At 43.9% G+C, this 21167-nt stretch overlaps 1 protein-coding gene across 9 annotated transcripts in view; it reads right to left on the bottom strand.

Annotated features, from left to right (window-relative positions):
* The window catches only part of PHACTR1 (phosphatase and actin regulator 1), a 551546-nt gene that overhangs the window by 324646 nt on the left and 205733 nt on the right, over nt 1-21167 (bottom strand). The window lies entirely within an intron of this gene.

Here is a 21167-nt window from a genome sequence, read left to right as displayed (position 1 = left end):
CTCTGGTGCTCAGTCTGAAAGCACCAGGCAGTGGCCTTGATCAAAGGCCTCAGTGAACAGGGAGTTTGAGCAGGTTGTAAAAAGATTATGGTCCAAGGATAATCTGTTCTCAGGCAGACTAAGAATACATTGCTCAGCCATGGGGTGACCTCCCAGCTCCATGCACAGGTCTTAGAGACTTTTTAGGAGTCTGTCTCATTTCACACAAGCCACCATGAATGCAGGGCTGAACACGGAACAGAGTTTGTCCTTGAGGCTTTGCAGAAACCACGTGGTTAGATGGAAATCAAATGAGGAACACCAGGACCTAAATTCTTTTTTCAGTCCCGGGAAAGATACCCATTCTCCAGATTACTGTTCCCTTATCACACTAGATCCAAACACGCACATGCGTGGAGTTATCACATCTACCCAATCATGCACAAAAATATGCAGACCATAAGGAAGGCATTAATCAACACCTGAGATGCTCTCCTTCCTTTGACTGAACTTCTATGTTGCAACATCAGTGGCTATACGTTATATTGGGCCTTTGGTTCTGATGTATTCTCTAAAGCATGGGTATATTTTGTGTACACATCAGATTGTAGCAACCAGGAGCATTTATTGAACCTTTGCTATGGCTCACATAGTATCTATTTTCTCCTGTAATCCTCCTAACAATGCTACGAGCAAGGTGCTGTTGTTACCCCTGTTTTATGGACCAAGGAACTGAGGCACAGAAGGGGTCCATATCTGGTGAAGGGTAGAGCAGGGATTGAAAGTAGGGATGGGGTTTTGTACATCTTGAGTTCCCTCAGAAAGCACTACAAACACATACAAGGTGACCAGCAGCCAGCTATTAATTAGAGTTTCAACCCCATGGGATGAGTAAATTCGTGCTATGTCAGGGTCTCAGGGGGAACTGAGACAGATCTGAAATCTTCCTCAAAGAGCCATGGAGTAAATCTTAGGCAATGCCATGGGTTGAACTGTGGACTCCCAAAAGATAGTTTAAGCCCTGGTACCTGTGAATGTGACCTTATTTAGAAATAGGATCTCTGCAGATAGAATGAATCCTGTTTGGTTGGTGACCTCTGGAAAGAAAAGAGAGCAAGAGCCAAGCACGTAGGGAGGAAAGATCATGGGACGACTCCCAGGGGAGAAGGCTGAGGAGGAGGGTGCCTGACAGTGGATGGATGCATCTGCAAGTCAGGAAATGCAAGGCTTGCAGACTCCCCCAGAAGCTAGAGGAAGCAAGGAAGGATTTTGCCCTGAAGACTTCAGAGGAAGCACCATCCTGCTGATACCCCACTTTTGCACCTTGAGCTTCCAGAACTGTAAGAGAATAAATTTCTGCTGTTTCAAGGCACCTACTTTGTGGTACTTTGTTACTGTGGTACTTGTAGCTCTAGGAACCGATAAACAATGCACACCAATTCCGAGTTTTCTTTTTTATATAGCTCAGACTGTAAATGCCCCATAAAGTCTCCTTGAGCAGCACTCATGCCAGGTAGAGACCTGTGCAGCTACAGCTGGGGCCCCAGCAGGGGTGGGCTAATGTAGTTTATGTAGGAGCTCTCTCAGGAAGTGCGTGATTCCTACGTCCAGCAATACATGATGTCTAGTTGAGGAGGTCACCACTGGTGGCACCACGGGTCCCACTCTTGCTTCATCCATACCCTCCCCAGAATGAAAGAAGTCTGGACCTGGTGAGAATATATGAGACATGAAGCTGTGAGCCCAGGTCAGAAGGTGGAAAGCTATCTCTACCCACAGTCAGGTATTTAGTATCCCAGCACCGAACCTCATTTGTTGGTTCTTTCTGACCTGGCCTAAGAGTTCCAGATGTTGGTCTGTGCTGGTCCATTAAGAATCTTTATAGGCCCATAACAGAAACAGTCCTTTTTGGGGTGGGGATATTGTCTTTATTCCAAGATTGCCCTTCCTAGTAAAACGTCAACATGCCCTTTGTTTTATGAAATGAAGGTGACTCTAAATAGTAAGGTTTTTAATCTTTTAATTTCCTTCTTTGGCAAAATAAACAAAGTTGACGTTGGGATGTCAAGCCCTCATTGTGTACTGAGATTTTATAATGTGTTCCATGGAAATTCAAAGTCTGACCTTGGGTAGGCTGTTTGTCGCAGAACTGTATCAGCTACTTTTTCCCTGATTCATCCTATAGCAGGGAATTATAAAGGAAGAGAAATGACAGGAAAAAAAAAAAGGAGTTGGAAACACAAGGTTTTAAAAATACATAACTTCCACATAGTGAAATGCACAAATCTAAAGTGTCAGTTTGATGAGTTTGACACATGTATAGCCCACGTAGGGAAACTGACTTTTAGTTTCAATTCTACCACTTTCCATCTGTAGGACCTTGGAGAAGCTACATAACTTAGGGTCTCCAGTCGTTCATCTGGAACCAAAGAGCATGGACTAGCATGTCTCTGGTGACAGACAGTTGTGGAACTCCATCTGACTCTGATTTCTCTACTCTTGCTCAAAGATGAAGAACCAACTGTTTATTTATTCCACAAGTACATGGTGAACATAGACCATGGGCAAAGTCTTCCTCTAGTGCTGGGGACATAATGGAGATTGTCCATGTAGTAATTTGAGAAAGAAGGCACTTGGATACTTTGGGTGCTCATCCCCTTGAAGATAAAGAGAATTATGTTGGAGAAGGTCCATTACAGTCATCAACTGTAATAGATTTCTTTGCTACTTTTGTCTTCTCTTTTCTCTTAGTTTTTATGGCATTGAGAGTCTCAAATTATGACAACTTGATCACTGCATTTTGAAATATCCCTTTAGAACACCTACTTTCCTTAAATAAAATGTCATTTCCCATGAACATTTTAATTCCTATGTTATTTGTAGGACATCTATTTTTTTTTTTTTTAAGATTTATTTATTTAGTTCAGAGAGAGAGTGAGAGCATAGGTGAGGCAGAGGCAGAAGAGAGAATCTCAAGCAGACTCTGGGGTGAGTGTGAGGCCTGACTCGGGGCTGGATCTTACAACCCTGAGATCATGACCCGAGCTGAAACCAAGAGTCAGATGCTTGACTGAGTGAGCCACCCAGGGGCCCTTTATTTGTAGGACACTTCCGACTTATAACTTACAATTGAATTTCCAACCTTAAGAAAAATATGAAACCATTACTTAACCAAAATCTGAAGTACATTAAATGCCGGCCATATAATTAGATAAATAAGAGCCAGGGTATGTGTCTCCCTTTGCAGATGTGGGTCCACCCATTTCTACACTCTGAAACCCTAGGCAGGTAGTTCAACCTTACTGAATTCCAGTTTCTTCGTATGTAAAAATAGGATAAAATGTCTTAGGGTTTCCTCCATTTCTTAGGGTTACTATGAGATAATATTGATAAAGTGTTTGGGAACCATCTAAGTCCTTTTGGGCTACTATAACAAAACGCCATAGACTGGGTGGCTTACGCAGAACAGAAATTTATTTTTCACAATTCTGGAGATGAGAAGTCTGAGATCGGGGAACCAGCAAGGTCAGGTGAGGGCCCTCTTCAAGGTCATAGACTTCTTTTTGTATCTTTAGGCAGTGAAAGGGGCTACGGAGTTCTGTGGGGTCTTTTTTAAGCACCAATCCCATCATGAGGATTTCACTTAGTGATTTAAAAAGATGTCATCATCTTTGGGAGTTAGGATTTCAACATATGAATTTCGGGAGATACAAACATACAGACCATAGCAGGAACCATCAAGATCATTTGGAATTATATTTTAAAAAGGCATTTATTGTTGAAAAAATTGAAATTGTTTAGCTTAGAAGGTAGAAGAATAAGCAATGATGTAAAGTAATCTTTGAGTGTACAGAAGGTAAGTAGATTGACCAAAGTTTGGAGGACTCTTGGAAAGATTATTTAAGAATAAATGAGCTTAGAGGGCCAGGGTGGCTCAGTTGTTAAGCATCTGCCTTTGACTCAGGTCATGATTCCAGGGTCCTGGAACCAAGCCTTGTGTCAGGCTCCCTGCTTGGCTGGAGGCCTGCTCCTCCCTTTCCCATGCCCCCTGCTTGTGTTCCCTCTCCCACTGTCTCTTTCTCTCTGTCAAATAATAAATAAATAAAAATCTTAAGAAAAAAAAAAAAGAAAATCAGAAAAAAAGAATAAATGGGCTTGCATTATAATGAGGAGTTTGGTTATTAAGAAACAAAAAAGGAAAAATGCCTTGTCTTATATGCTTATTACAAAGTGGAATGATCTAATAAGGAGCACTTAGAATTCACATCCTCAGAGATGTTTGGGAATAGTGCTGGTTACAATGGTTGTCTTGGATAATTTGCATATTTACTACCATAAAGACAAACAGATGAGTAAGAGTTTTTTTGAACATCCTTCCTAGACTAGGATTCCAGAACAGGATCTAGAACTCCAGGTAAGATCCAGGCCAAACCTTGGGGGGCTACCCGGTCTTTCTCGGAAGACATTTAATCAGTAAGAGGCAACAGGTAACTGAAGGAAAGAAGTGTTTAGAGTTGTGATTCTCAGACTTGAACAGGCATCAGAATCATCTGGAGGCACCCACTCTAAGAATTTCTGATTCAGTGCAATTGGGGTGGTGCCCCAGGATTTACTTTTCTACAAGTTTCCAGATAATGCTGATACAGCCGCTCTGGGAACCATACTCTGAGAAGTACTGATTTATAGAGAAAGAGATTCCATAGAGAGCAGAAGACTGCTATTGTCTGAGTGATGTTGGAATGCCAGCATTGTGGCCCCAGTCCCAGCTGGCTGAGTCTCCCAGCTGTGAGATGCTGAGAACATCTGTAGTGGTGAAATGACTGCTAGGTCTTTCCCTCTGTTTCTCAGCCTACACCTGCCAACCTTGGCTTGCCTGCACTTAGCAGGACGTATACAAGAGCAGGTCAGCGGGCACATCCCTAGGTCTTGTGTGCTTATGGGAATCTGTTTATGTGAATTCTGCTTTGTGAATGTCCCATCTATTTAACTGGAGTCTCTGGGTGCTGACAAGAATAATTTCTTTTCATTCATCCATTTATTCATTCACGTATCAATCCAACCTTTAAATATATACTCAGTGTTTACAATGTGCATGCCCCTGAGGTATATATTTACTCTGACTCCATCCCCAATCTTTTGCTGGATTTTTTGGGGGTCCCTGGACATTTATATTAACTTGCTGCAGTTGAGACTGCTGACTCCTTTCTTCCAGTAAGAGAACCTCCTGAGTTTAGCCGGGCACAGAGCCACGGTGCTCAAAACCGTATTTGCCAACCTTCCGTGCAGTTAGGTTTGACCGTGACACTAAGTTGAGGCTAAAATGAGATGAGCCAAAGTGACGCGTGTGACTCTGGGGTTGTCTTCTTCTTCTTCTTTTTTTTTTTTTTTAAATTTTTTAAATTTATTTGACAGAGAGAGAGAGAGAGAGAGAGATCACAAGAGGGCAGAGAGGCAGGCAGAGAGAAGGGGGGAAGCAGGCTCCCTATTGAGCAGAGAGCCTAATGAGGGGCTCGATCCCAGGACTCTGAGATCATGACCTGAGCTGAAGGCAGAGGCTTAACCCACTGAGCCACCCAGGTGCCCTGGGGTTGTCTTCTTTAAAGAGGAAAGTGCTTCCCCCAACTTCCTTCCTACCCTTCCCGCTCTCTGAGAAGTGACAATGGCTAGAACAATCCGGGAAGCCAACTTGCCAGCCCTGGGCCCCTCCTTTCTAGGCTGTTATGTTCAAGAAAATCAAATTTCTATCTTGTTAAAGCGACTGTATTTGGGGACTTCTTTGTTATAGCAGCTGAGCTTTTATCTTAACTAATACAATGGGCTTTATGGTTGTCCTTTGCATGTGTTCTTTCTGGACTCAAGATTCAGCTCAAATTTCTAGAATCCTGGTACCGATAAAACCTTTCTCGGACCTAGAGTGGGCTTTGAAGTGGCATCTACTTCCACCCCTTCCAACCAGATCTGGTTGTGCTCTCCTTTACAGCGACTCACCACTGAGGGCAACTGTCCAAGACAATGCTGGAGGACGAATGTGACTGGCCATGCTGATACACAGATGCTGTTAGAACAATCCAGGGGAAAACACCCATCATCAGATACCTGAGTAATTGTTGTAAGACCAATTGCCAGCAATTTGGCACTCCTCTTTCTTTTCCTACAGTCCCCAAAGAGGTTCTCCAGACACACAAAAAAAGCTCTGCTCAAAGGGTATGCTTGCAGGTTTAACCAACAAATTAAAAAAGTCTTTTACTTGAGGATTTTAGGGATAAAATATTTTATTAAAAAGCAGTGCAAAAAAATTGGGATGCCTGATTAGCTCAGTTGGTAGAGTGTGCAATTCTTGATCTTGGGGTGTGAGTTTGAGCTCCATGTTGGGTGTAGAGCTTACTTAAAAATTAAATCTTTTTTTTTTTTTTTTTTAAGGAAAGTACTGGGGCTCCTGAGTGCCTCCGTTGGCTGAGCATCTGCCTTCGGCTCAGGTCAAGATCCCAGGGTCCTAGGACTGAGTCCTGCATGAGGCTCCCTGCTCAGTGTTGAGTCTTCTTATCCCTCTGCTCCCCCCCAACCCCGGCTCATGGTCTCTCTCTTTCTCTCTCTTGCGCACGTGCTCTCTCTCTCAAATAAACAGTCTTTGAAAAAAAGTGCCCCCCCCCCAAATTAAAGGGAGACAGTACTATGTTGGTGACTCAAAAGACCTTGTCATTTGCATCAACATTTAAAACAATATTACTTAGTCGAGAAGTGCCATGAAGGCATTCACACGAAATCAAAACGATCACTTCTGACAAGCCAGAGTGAAGGAGCAGTCTCAGTGGTGGCCGGTGAGTGAGATGTCATTCAAGAGTATCATCTGGGGGCGCCTGGGTGGCTCAGTGGGTTAAGCCGCTGCCTTCAGCTCAGGTCATGATCTCAGGGTCCTGGGATCGAGCCCCGCATCGGGCTCTCTGCTCAGCAGGGAGCCTGCTTCCTCCTCTCCCTCTGCCTGCCTCTCTGCCTACTTGTAATCTCTCTCTGTCAAATAAATAAATAAAATCTTTAAAAAAAAAAAAAGTATCATCTGGGGATCCTGCATGTTTTTTTCTAAACTAAGAAGACACAGTGAAGAAGTGGTGCGCTTTGGCCGTGAATAAATAGTCCCCAAAGAGGTAAGATCGGCAGCAGTTCGTGTGGTGTGGCTACGGGACCGTGAGTCATTTGTTCTTTGGATTTCTGTGTTTCAAGTCTGAGAGCCACGGTGGGTCTTCAGCCTCCTCGGGGTGAGCCACTGTCCCCCACGCTCTTCCAATCAAGGGACGATGCGTGGTTGCAGGTAATATTCTGGAGTCCGTGTGTCCTCTGGCTGGGACATTTTACTACCATCACTACCATTCGATCCACACTGAGTGTCCAAAAGGAACAGTTGGGAAGACTGGGGAGTCTGCTGTCAGGGCCCCGGAGCAGAGCCGGGACAATGACTCAGGTGTGTGTCATTTGCTCGGTGATGCTGTCAGCAGAAGGGGTGAGCAGGGGACGTTAGGGCAGGGGCTCAAAGCAAGGATGGGGTCTCCGCCGGAGTCTAATTTCAGTCTGACCCCACGGGGAAGCTTAAAGCATGAACTGGTCCACGGAGATGGTCCCACCTGTCGGCAAGGGGGCCAGCTTTTTGTCCCCAAGGGCTAGTCATCCACTCTTAGGCTGCCAGCTGCCTCAGGGGCAGAATGAGCTGGGATGGGGGATGCAGGGGGTGGGTGGCACATGACTAACAGGGGCCTCATTTCCCGATGCAGCAGCTCTGCTTGGCTTAGGGCGTTTCTCCAGAGTGGTGCTTCTCAGACTTTGCTACATACTGGAGTCTCCTTGGGGATCTTTTTAAAAAGTACCACAGTATTGCAGCCACACTTAGACATTGTGATTTAAGGAGCTTTTGCCTGAAATTCCCTGACTGCTGAGTGAGGTGGTTTTCCTCCCTGGGTGTCCTGCCCATTTCACTGGGCTCTCCCTTAAGGATGTGGGCGGGGCTTTGTCTCTCCGGGTCCCTGCCACAGTGCCTGGCATAGAGGACCACCTCAGGGCTCGTGACTGGACAAATGAACGAGTGGACGGAACACAACTTTCCCAGTGAGCGGGACGGCCACAACCGCTCTACCGCTCGGAGGAGGAAGCCGTCCTTGAGGGCTGCAGCAGGCTTTGAGGGAAAGGTGGAAATTTAACCAGGATTCTGAAGAAATAAAGGGAAAACAAATCCCTGCCATGCCCCGGTTTGTTGGTCTACCTAGAATCCTGGGGGTTAATTTCAAGCAGTTTTGGTGGGAGGTAGCAGGATGGAAGCTGGACGAATCAGGCTTTGTGGGGGGTCTGTTCGGCAGTCTTCCAGGAGGGACCAATCATGATTTTCAACACACGTAGTAAAAACTGCTCTGGAAACAGATCTCGCCCTTTTCCTGCGGTCGTTTGAAGAGGATCATTCATCCAACAGCAGGTGTCTGTCCTCCCGTTCAATGTGTTCATGAATCCCGGGTGACACAGTGGGGCATGGGGGCGGGCCGTGATGGCTGGCTCTACTGTCCCCCCTGGACTCAGCCTGTCACGGGGCTCCACAGCTTCCACCACCCCTGGACGTGACACCCCTGGAAAGCCAGCCGAGGTTTATTGCAGATAAAAGGGAGATCGGTGCTGGAGGTGGGAGACAGAGCAGGAGACACTGGCAGGCAGTACTGGGAGGAGAGCCATCCTGATTCTGGGGTGCTCACCTGCCAGGGAGGATGGTTCCTTTCAGACTCCCAAGAGAGAGTGGGAATTGAACTTGCCCCTTCCCTGTGCAGAAATGTTACATCTCTCCTCTGCAGGTCGACTCACTGGATGCCTCTGGGTTTGTTCTCTCATCAGACTATTTTCTGCAAACTTGACATTCTCAGATGGTCCTGAATCCCAGGTTTAATCATCATGGGCATAAGAGGGCCTTTTTGGTGTGCACCTGCCTATGCCTATTCTGCTGGCCACCGTGTTTAGGGACCCAGGCTCTGGATTTAGGAGGCCTGGATTCAAATCCTGGCTGTGTGACTTGAAGGAAATAACTGAGCTTCTTTGAGCCGCACGGAAGTAATAATAGTACCTTCTTCATAGGCTTATGGTGATATTATCGGTGCAAAAACACTCAGCATCATTCCTATAGCATAATAGGGATTGAACATGTTGATCAGCTTAATGTTGTTGTTATCATTGATCTCTCAAATTTCATGATTTTTGCGAGTCAGTGCAGGAACATGCACTTGGCCCTGAGGCTAAAAAGGCCAAGGAGAACGACCCTCAAAAGCTCATAGTCTAGACCATCAGATGCACTGAAGAGCTTGAAACTGAAGTTCTGTTTGACAATGGGTCACCACTTGCCTACACTGCACCTTCATGTGAGTCAGAAAAACAGATGCTCTCTCTCCCAGTGGACTGGATTTCAGACCCTGTTCTCTTGGCCAGGTGTCCCCGCTCACCGAACAATCTGAACAGCTGTGCATAATGACCGTACGTGACGCGATCTATGCCAGCTGCACTGGCAAAATTGTGATTATTGTCCTTGGGGTGGACAAAGTAAAATAAATCCATACAGGGAAGGTGGCATCTAAGCTCTATCTTAAGCAATGACTAGATTTAACAAGGCTTGCACAGTTTGCCAGAAAGAGCAGCAAAACCAAGTCACAAAGCCACGAAAGGGGTTGGCTGGAAAGCTCTGGGACCCGAGTGTGAAGAGCTGTGAATGCCACACAAAGGAGTTTGGTGTTTTGTCTATAAGTAGTGAGACCAGATCTGTTTGAGCTCAGTGCCTGCTGGACATTTGTGATATGGGTTTGTAAACGGAGAGTGGAGAGGGAAGGCCATTCTACAAATCCTGATAAAAGGAACGAGGGCCCAAAGCAGGTTGTGATGGAGAAGCAGCCAATGCCAGAAGTGCTACAAAGGAAGACTCCTCGGGACTTGCTGGACATTTCTCTATGGAAATAAGAAATGTGGGCGCCTGCAGGGAGCCTGCTTCCCCCTCTCTCTCTGCCTGTGTCTCTGGCTACTTATGATCTCTCTCTCTCTCTCTGTCAAATAAATAAATAAAATCTTTAAACAAAAAAAAAAAAAAAAGAAATGTGAGTCAAGGGTGAGTCCTGATGTTGCCTATCAGGGTAGGGAATAGGTGTGATAGGCAAGGGCTTGCGTTTGAGGGAACACAGATTTTAAGGTATATCAAAATGCAGATATTTTGTGGTATATCCAAATACAGATATGGATGTGGAATTCAGGTGAGGATCAGGGCACAGATCTGGGAGTTATCAGTGTACAGGACAGAACGGAAGCAATGGGAATGGATGAAAACTGTTGGGGAGTGTATATAAAAAGAAAAGAAGATCCAAGACTGTATTTGGGAAAAGCCAATAACAGACTAGACAGGAAGACAAAGGCAAAGAAAGAGAACCCAGTTTAGTAGAGAAGATCCAGGAGAGACAGGGGTAGGAGTGAAGGACATCAAGGGCAACCATAATTCTAGAAGAAGAAGTTAGGCCAATGGGGCTAAAAGCTGAAGAAAATTCTTTTTTTTTTTAAAAGATTTTATTTATTTATTTGATAGGCAGAGATCACAAGTAGGCAGAGAGGTGGGGGGGTTGGTGGTGGTGGTGGGGAGGCTGGCTCCCTGCTGGTCAGAGAGCCCGATGTGGGGCTCGATCCCAGGACCCTGGGATCATGACCTGAGCCGAAGGCAGAGGCTTTAACCCACTGAGCCACCCACACACCCCTTGCTGCAGAAAGTTGTAACAGTATGTCTGAGAGGTAGCATTGAGGAGTTTGTGGGGATCTAACCAAAGAAGTTCCAACAGTGACGTAAAATCAGAAGCAACGCTACAGAGTGGATGCCATGTGAGTTTAAGGGAAGAAAGTGGAGGAAGGAACATAGACTATTTTTTCAAAGAGATTAGTGAAGAAACGAAAAAGATATATGGTTCATTAGGATGGGTTCAAAGATGTATGAGGGAGAGGCTCCTAGAACTGCAATAGATATTTCTGCTTTGGATAGCAGAGAAAGGGGAGACCCCTTTTTGGGTAAGAGAGAAAGAGGTGTCCTCAAGACATTTTTGTTTACCTTTGATGTTCAATTCTGGGCTTTCTATAATATCAATGCAATTTCAAGGTAAGCTGTTATTTTTATGCAGTGTTCTAGTGGGAGCAGTCATCAGCCAAATCTAGGACTTTCAAAATAAAATATGAATTCCAAAAATTAAGGGGAGTGGGGGATATGTACCAATATCTATTGCACACCTGCCGAATTCCACTTGACATGCTAGTTTTATGTACATCATCTGATGCAATGTTCAAAATGACTCTAGGATGTGGGAATTTTTCCTCTCAGAACAGAGGTTCCTAACCCAGAGGTACATGAATTTTTTGACATTTTATTCCACTTTTTCTGTGTGTATGCATGGCCTTTGACAGAGTTCATAGCTTTAATGAGACGAGCTACGGGGTCTGAAACACTGAAAATGGTTGACTTGGAGGACTGTTCATCCCACCTAGCATGCAACAGAGTAACGGGCATTAGTTTCATTTTGTTTGCATTTATATTCTTCTAGGGGAGTTACTACCTTGTATAGGCCTTCTGCACTGGCCTCCCGAGAGTCTTGAGCAACTGGCTCTGGGTACTGGTTGATTGGTCAATTGGCTGTTGTCGTGTTTATGCAAATCTATCTATAATTTAGAGGAAAAAGACAGAAGTTTTCACTTTCAACCTGCGGCTGGTGTCACAACGTAACTGTGTTGTATCAACAGGTCACTGGAGCCCTCAGTAAAAGGTGACACAATTATTGGGAGCTACTTGTGCTTGAAATTTGCATCACAAATGCCCTACGAGATATTTGACTGTATATAAAATACAAAAGGCATCTGCTGTGCATCTCTATCAGCAGCTACCGCTAGGAAAGCATCTGCCAAGATAAACAGGCAATTTAGGGGATGGATCTGAAAGAGGACCAATACCAGAGAAACGGTCCCTGCCGGCATAATGAGCTGCTCGCCCATGATTTCTATCAGAAATGGTAGGTGCGGAAGGGTAATGCAAAAAGAAATGACTTGAAAATGTCTAATTCCATTATGTTCATCAACTTGTGATACAAATCATAGGGAAAAGCACTTATGCATTTTTAAGATGGGCCTAAATGAGTGTAAGCAACTGAGAAATACAATTACTTACTGTAATTTAAGACTTTTCATCTCATTTTATATATCATTAAAAATTCATGGAAATTAGTGCATTGTCAGAAGCTTGGCAAATCCGTGCTAATGGGAGATTGAGCAGTTTGGTGTGGTTGTTTATTGAAACACAAAGTAAAACCAATAGTAAAACTTGTATTTTTATTTGTATGTGGTTTAAATAACCTAAATATAGTTATTAATCTACATACTGGTTATGTGCATATACATTCACACATACATTTATCTCTATTCTTATCCTCATACTGACACAACACCTCATACCTCATACTTATACAACACCTATACTCATATCTGTATCTCTCTCTATCCCTCTGTCCATCATCCATCCATCATCTATCCATCCATCATCCATCCATCCATCCATCCATCATCCATCCATCTATCCATCCATCATCCATCCATCCATCCATCATCCATCCATCATCCATCCATCCATCTACCCATCATCCATCCATCCATCCATCCATCATCCATCCATCTATCCATCCATCATCCATCCATCCATCCATCATCCATCCATCATCCATCCATCCATCCACCCATCATCCATCCATCCATCCATCATCCATACATCCATACATCCACCCATCATTCATCCATCCATCCATCCATCATCCATCCATCCATCCATCCATCATCCATCCATCCATCATCCATCCATCCATCCATCCATCCATCATCCATCCATCCATCCATCATCCATCCATCCATCCATCATCCATCCATCCATCCATCATCCATCATCCATCCAGCCAGCCAGCCAGCCATCATCCATCCATCCATCATCCATCCATCCATCCATCCATCCATCATCCATCCATCCATCCATCCATCCATATCTGTACCTGCCTATATCTATATCCAGATAATATATGTAGCTTATCTACATACACATATATTATCTAGAACACATAGTCTCAACAATCTATAATATAGGTCAATTTAGTTTGAAGGGCAAATTATTTATATAAATCTAAAAGGCTGCCAAAAAATAAAGAAACACCATTTATATTTGGTGATCGTATCATTCAGGATTGAATGAATAAATTAGAGTGTTTGATGTGGAGAGTTTATTTTAGAACCTTATTATCACCAAGAGATACTGCTCGTCATCCAAACTTCCACATTTATAGAGTTGTTTAGAGAAGCAAAGTCTCATGATAAGGTAAGTACATCACGTATAAACGGTCCACTTATAAAAAATAAGTCATCACCATATCACCTCTTCCCACTATCCATCTTCAGTTCCAGCCTGTCCTGGAAGACCTGTTTCTTGCTGATCGTTCCTGTTCTCCGACAACACAGTGTAAATCGACTGTAAAGAAAAACAGCAGATCTTGGGAGGAATGTATGGTTCCAGGAAATGAGTGACTATGAGTACGGAGAACTGTAAAGCCAGTGAAACATGAGCTTCTAAGAGATCGGTTAGGGATTGAAAAGAGAAAAAAAAAATTGGCCGGGATAATGACATGATAGATGCTTCTACTGGAATACTTTCAGCGTCACAAGAATGATGTGGGGAAAATGCAGGAGGTCTTCCTCTGATTTTGTAAATGCGATTCTATCCTGCGCCATCCTGCAGAAGCCAGATACGATGTCCGGGATGCTGCACTGTGCTATTGTAATACTTGTTGCAAAGTTATTTTAAGTAACATGTTCTTTTTCGCATTTGTTTTATGAGTTACTGCATAAGGGTATTCCATCCTAAATGTTGCTAGATATAGGATGAAACAGCTATATGGATTAATTTTTCTTTTTTTTTTTAAGATTTTATTCATTTATTTGACAGAGAGAGATTACAAGTAGGCAGAGAGGCAGGCAGAGAGAGAGGAGGAAGCAGGCTCTCTGCTGAGCAGAGAGCCCGATGCGGGACTCGATCCCAGGACCCTGAGATCATGACCTGAGCCGAAGGCAGCGGCTTAACCCACTGAGCCACCCAGGCGCCCTGGATTAATTTTTCAAGGCAAAACCTTAGTCATGCTTCTTTTCTACTATTGATTATTGAAAGAGAGCCAATTTTGGAGTAGATTCACATCCATGACCTTTGATAAGGACCTGTCCATCATACCTTAGATCCACCGAATCTTTTATAATTTTAGAATATCCTTAGTCCCCTTTGCATTAAATTTTGAGCTGCTGGAATTCTCTTTAAACATTCTTAGCTGCAGGGGTAATAGATCTATGAAAGAAGGCTCAGTTTCTGACTCTATCTTTGTAATCTCCCACCGTGTGCTGCTTGTAGGGAATATTCAGTAAATATTTTAAAGATGAATGACGTTCTATCAGTTTACTCCAACATACAATGCGGAGTCTTGGGACCAGGGTAGGGCTGTAGGAGGAGGGGCCATTCCTTTTAAGTACTATGGGCCTGACTTCTAAGGCAGTGTTGTCTTTATTTTTGGTCTCAAAGTGTAGAGTAAATTTCAGTGGAGCTGCAGATAATTTCCAGGTTACTGAAGTTAGAGTGTGAACTCTGCTTTATTCTTATAGGAGTGATGCTAGCTCTGCAGAGGCTAACTCACATGCTCTTGATTTTCTGTTCCCTGGGTGCCAGCCCTGTATCCTGCAATGGATCTTTACTTTTGTACAACACCATAGTCTTCTGTTTTAAAAGCATCTTATTCAGTTAACCAAAACTTTGCAAAGGGCAGCATGTGCAATTGTTCCCATTTTGCCAATGAAGAAACAAAAGCCCAAAGAGATTAGATCATTCAGATGCTAGGCTCTGGCTTCCAAGTAGAAAATTCTTCCTACTGTGTTGTTCTCACCACCTAAAAGGCAGAGTACAGATTTGCTGGGTTGGGGGCGGGGAGGGCTGACATGCCAGAAGACACATCCAGCTGTGCATTTAGGAATTCATATATGAGAAGGATGTATAGACATCCACTCCTTTTACAGTAAAGCCCCTACACAAGGTCGTTTAGATCTGAGAGTCATGCTGCCTGGGAGAAGCTTCGAGAAGCTGTGGCTGAGACAGAGAAGAGCAGAACCTGTAAATCCCTGTGCCTGCAGTGTTCTCCAGGATGCAGTTGCTGGCTCTGATCACTCACCAGAGTTCTGGTTCGTAGCTAGTTTACTGAGCACCTGCTATGCGTAAGGATCTCCATAATCTCCATGAACCCTCATGGGACCCTCTGAAGAAGCATCAGCTCTATTTATACCCTGGGGTACTGGGGCCCAGAGAGGTTGACAGATACCCAGCAGCTGCCACAGAGCTAGTTAGTGGGACAGTCAGAATCTGAACCTCGGTCAGCCATCTCCACAGCCTCCTGATTTTTCTGTGAATCCGCTGTGTCCCATGGTAGCTTGGGAGAGATTGTAACAAAGCAGATAGCACTGGGGGGTTCGATTCTGGGGATCAAGATTCAAGTCTGCATATCATGGTGCTCCACAAATATTTCTTGAATAAATGGATTGTTATGATGTTGTTCCTTATGGTTACCTAAAATTTACTTCTTATTATTTTTATTTACTGCCCTATGTGGCATCATTAATATGTTTGCACAGTAGTCTCTTGGAGCCAGCAGCAGCGAATGTGTACAAATCTATGTACAAGAAGACGAGACGACAAATGATGTTACAAACTTTTACTCAACATTTCTTTCAATACTCCGGTCCCATAATTATGAAATGCTTTGAGGATTCTGAATCCGACTTCCTCATTTAATGAATGAGGAAGCAAGATCTCACAAGAAGACTCCTCTGTGAGGTCCTACTGAGCATGAAAAGGCAAAGCCAGAATTCAAATTTGGGGATTCCAACTCCAAATTCATTGCTGTGTACATTGTTGTGTACATCATTCCTTCTAAAAGGAGCTCATATTTGTTCTCTGCTCGAGGTCCCACAAAACCCTTGCTTTTTGATACTCATCGTCTTTGTGACTTTGTGCGATAGATAGCCCAGGTGCTAGCGTTCCCAACCTGCAGATGTGGAGGTAAGACTCGGAGAGTGTAAGATTCAGTGCCCTTCCCATGATGGCTGCTGGCCCCAGAGCCAGATCATACTGCCATGAAGGGCACTGCCTGGTTCTTCCTCCCTTTCTTCTTCTCTCCTAGCTTGGCTGGGATGTCAACAACTCCTAGCATGCCAGCCTTGTAGTCTTGAAGACACGGACTGCCTTTTTAATCTGTGTGCCCTGCATACCTAACCCTGGGCCTTTACTTGTTGAATTTATTTTCCAGAAAGCTGAACATGATTACCTAACAGAGTGGTCAAAAATGAACTTTGGATTGGATCTAAAGTCTTCTTTGACCATTTTCTTTTTTTAAAACTTTGTTTTATTCATTTTAGGTGGGCGGGAGGGGCAAAGAGAGTGGAGGAAGCAGACTCTCCCCTGAATAGGGAGCCTGATGCAGGGGTCGATCCCAAGACCCTGGGATCATGACCTGAGCTGAAATCAAGAGTCTGACGCTTAACTGACGTGTTACCTTAAAGATTCTTTTTTTTTTTTTTTTTTTTTTTTTTTTAGTTGAGGGATCCTGGCAGGGTGTAGAGTAGGGTAGAGCAAGGAGGTTCCTGAGGTACAACATTTGAGAAGGCACTCACTGTCCAGGGTCATCTCTGTACTTGCATCTGAGAACAAATGCTTCCTCAAATTTTGCAGCCTGGTACCTCATCTGCCTCTCTCATCCTGGCTCTAAACCTTGGACAAGGTCCTTCACTTCCTTAAGTCTTGTCTCTAAAACATTGCTAGTTAGTAGCACCAAATTCAGAATGCCAAACCCAATGTCAAACACAAAAGGCTTTAAGGATCAGTAAAATATTTTGCACAGCTTCTGAAACACAGCGGATTACTAAAAAAGGGTAGCCATTAGTATTAGGGATACTATTTTCAGGTCCCTTGGACTTCAAGGTATAAGTCCTCCTTCTCCCCTCCCAAACAGTTAACTTGACACAGGAATGCTTGTCACCTTGGAGCTACTTTCTTCCTTCCGTTTATTTTGCTCCTACTTCCCCTTGGCCTGCTCCTATTTCTGGGAATGCGACAAGTGTTTCCCAGAAACACTTGTATAACAACAGGCCTTTTACTTTCACTGTAATTCTGCAACTTGTTTATTATTATAATTATTATTTTTTAAATAGGCTCCACTCTGGGCACATGCCCAACGAGAGGCTTGAACTTAAAACCCTGAGATCAAGACCTGAGCTGAGGATCAAGAGCCAGACACTTAACCAACTGCGTACCCCCCTCCCCGGGCACCCCTGCCACTTGTTAATTATAATGCAGATACAAATTTACTTTGTCATTACATTCAGCCCCTCCTTATAGTGCCAGGCAGGGAAAATAGAAACATGAAGAGTAAAAGCTTGATAATGCATGGATTACCATTAATGAAGAGATAACGAGAAATATACATTATCATCTTGGCAAAGGCAGACTCACTAGCAGTTTCTTTCAGATGACAGCCTTGGAAAAGCTCTTCATCTCCTCTGTTAGCCTAGAGTGACTCAAATTGGGGAAGAAGGGACCAGCTGAAGTTTCACAGGTGCAAATGGCCTGAAATACTCAACATCACCCTCAATAAGGTGGATTTTGAATTTAATACAACATACTGGGATTTTTGTAATTGGTTTATGAGTATAAAAAGCTTTATGCTGCATTACATTCATTGTCATGTAATTTGGAAACGATACAGAAACAAGTTTTGTTTTCTTTTATTCTCTCTCTTCGTTTGTTTATCATGCATTTAAGTTCATTTGGAAAATTTCAGCCAACATCTGAGCCGATATTTACCTGTTAATAGTAATAGTAACAATCATAATGTTAACATTTCTTGAGTGAGTACTGTGTTTCAGGCAAATTATTCCCATGTTAATTTCTCTGTCTCTCCTTTTGAAACAATTCTCATTCAAGGTAACTATTACCTATTACGATATTTTGAAGATGGAAAGCCAATGGAGGCCGAGGTCCGGAAGTGATTTTGTCAATGCGATAAGTGAACTATGGTATCCAGGTCCATGGGACAATATACCCCAGTGTTTCTATAACGTCAGGTACAGAATAGGAATGAAACTAAAATATGCAAAAGACTTGGGGGTCTCTCCTTGAAGAGATCAGAGTCCAGCAGAGATAAAACTGACTTCAAAGGGGCGCCTGGGTGGCTCAGTGGGTTAAGCCTCTGTCTTCGGCTCAGGTCATGATCCCAGAGTCCTGGGATCAAGCCCTGCATCAGGTTCTCTGCTCAGCCGGGAGCCTGCTTCCCTCCTACCCCCCACCCTCTCTGCCTGCCTCTCTGCCTGCTTGTGATCTCCCTCTGTCAAACAAACAAACAAACAAAAAAACAAACAAAAAAAAACCTGACTTCAAGTACAGTACAGATTCAAGGGCATTATTGCTGCACACATAAAATGACAGTTTATTGGACTTCCAAACGTCTCAGTGACTGCAGTGAGGGATGCCAGACGAATCAGCTAGAAGCCACGGGGAGTGTCGCAGCGGAAAAACGAGCCACCACTTTGTGTGTGAAGAAAGTTAACTCTAAGTTTTGTAAGGCACCCTGGTGAAACATTTATCTTATTTCCTTGAGTCTAAAACACAACTTCTAGATTGTAAAGATTATCTTAGTGATGCGCACACCCAATGTGGTTGTGTTTCTTTTTTGCATTAGAAGTCTTGAGTGTTGAGCCCCTACAAAACAATGGCATTTTAGAATCAAAGACTTTGTGAAATTCTTTTTTTTTTTTTAAGCTTCTGGCTGGTGACTAAAAGGTAAAAGTTGAATTTCAAGTGACCTGGGAGAATGGTCATTTCTACCCTAGATGCAAATTAAATTCTAACAGTCTTTGGAAACTGACACCTGGCCCACTTAGATGGCCCTGGTTAAGGTTTTTTTTGCTTCTATCTTTAGATTTAATGACATGTCGACATGTCCTAACGGCTTTTGGCACTGGTGAGTGATTTTATACTAGAAGTCCAGACTTAGGGGGCATGCTCACTTCTGACATAGAACACGTTTTATGCTCAGAACGACATCACATCAAATGAATGACTATTGAAAAATACAACCAGACAACCTCTGTATGCAAATGTAGCACTGATAGCTGTGACAGCTCTCACAAAGCAAGGCTAATTTTATGTACAGTGGCAGCAGCAATGTCAACAAACATCATTCTAGATGCACTGTCAATATTTGGGCTCACCTTCCACTAAGTGGAGACGAAATCATGTATAAAACAAACCGTGTTTGCAATCTGAGGTATGGATACATGTGTGTGATTACAGAGGCTATAGCCTGAATAGAAATTCTGGACCGCGTGGGAGTAATGGGAATTCTAAAATGCCAGCCTAATGTTTTCCTTGATTTTCCGTGACAGCTCCCTGATGAGCAGGAAAGTATGGCAGCTAATTTGCATGCAGGCCAAATGGCCAGTCCTCTTTCTAAGACTGCGGGTGGGTCCTATATGGGGGGAAACCACTTTATGACTTCTTGTGGGGACCGATTTATAAAGGTGATCTACTGTGCGATGCTTCTGTTTGCCCAGGGGGAGACCGATTCTTGTCATTGGACTTGTTTCCTATCATTATGGGTGGTGCTGAAGCTTCATGTTCTAGAAGGCAGGATGGTGTTTTATAGTTAGTTTTGCTTGCCCCGAGGAATAAATTCGATTCTATTTTTAGTGGTACCTTCAGAAGAGAGGAATAATTACTGAGTCCTGAGTTCCCGAGCCCAGCTCAGTGAGTGAGGACCACTGTGGAAACCAAGGGGCAACACCCACATCCTGGTTTTCATTTGTGGCTCTCTCTTTGGAGCTGATCAAACGTCGCAAACTCGAAATAAACCCGGATGATTCTGATATGGTCTAAGCCCCTCTGTAGGGTCAAGCTGAAAAGCTGTAGGTCTGGAGCTAGGATCCAACCTACCCCACTCAATGGCACCTGGGTATAATGGCTGGCTAATGGAAACCCCAGTCTGCACTGCCAGTCCCCTTGAGACAAAGTCATTCCACAGCCCTCCCACTAACAAAGAGGCTGTTCTGAAAAGAGTAAATGGGTGTACTTCTCAAAGAACTGTCCCCAGTCACGGAAGAAGGAATTGATTAAGTCAATGTGAGTTGTAAGTCAAAGAGGACCAGGATGCAGCACAGAGCTAGAAGTCTGGCACACTAACTCCTTATTAAATGGAAGCCTAGTTAGAATCACAGATGTAACCTCAGCATCCTTTGCTGCTCCTTGCTGTGAAAGCTAGTACTGCCCTTAGACTAGCCAGAATCCATCCGAATTCTGAGTTACCGCAGGTGACGTGCTACAACGTGCCTCCAATGCTGATATGTTGAAAGCAAAAAAATGGGCACCCGGGTGGCTCAGTCAGTTAAGCATCTGCCTTTGGCTCAAGTCCTGATCCCAGAGTCCTGGGATTGAGTCCTGTGTCGGTCTCCGTATTCAGTGGGGAGCCTGCTTCTCCCCCTCCCACTGCTGCTCCCCCTGCTTCTATGCTCGCTCCCTCTCTCTGTCAAACAAATAAACAAAATCCTAAAAAACCCCCAAAAACAAACCAGTAATTGCTTATCACTTTGACACTCTTTTCTTCTCAGGAGCCCAGGCCCAGAAGTAACCAGTTCTCCTGAGGATTATTAGTTATTAATTACTTTGAGTTAGCACTTGTGAATGTACTGATTGTCAGCCTTATACTTTCATTAAGGGTGTGTCTCTAGGAACGCCTAGCATGTTTATTTTGATCTCTTCCCCGCCCCCCCAATAAGAGAGGGATCCCGACTCCCTAAATGCCATTGCTTTCTCAAGTGTAGAGATGTGGCAACACATTCGTTACACAGCTTTATAAATAGATGACAAAGCTTGACACGTACACGGGTAATTTAAAATATTGCACGTTAAGAAATAAAATGAGAGCAGAGAGAAAGAAGCAGCTGGCTTGTTTGGTTATCAGGAAACGTTTTGTGGAAGTTGGGACTTGCAGGGTGGCGGGGATTTTCCCATGGACAAAAGCAGCCAAGGGTACTCCACACAAAGG

The sequence above is a fragment of the Neovison vison genome, chromosome 1 (genome assembly GCF_020171115.1).
Source record: "Neovison vison isolate M4711 chromosome 1, ASM_NN_V1, whole genome shotgun sequence".
Lineage (NCBI taxonomy): Eukaryota > Metazoa > Chordata > Mammalia > Carnivora > Mustelidae > Neogale > Neogale vison.
Note: the sequence above shows the minus strand (reverse complement) of the source record. Positions and strands in the feature narration are given on the sequence as shown.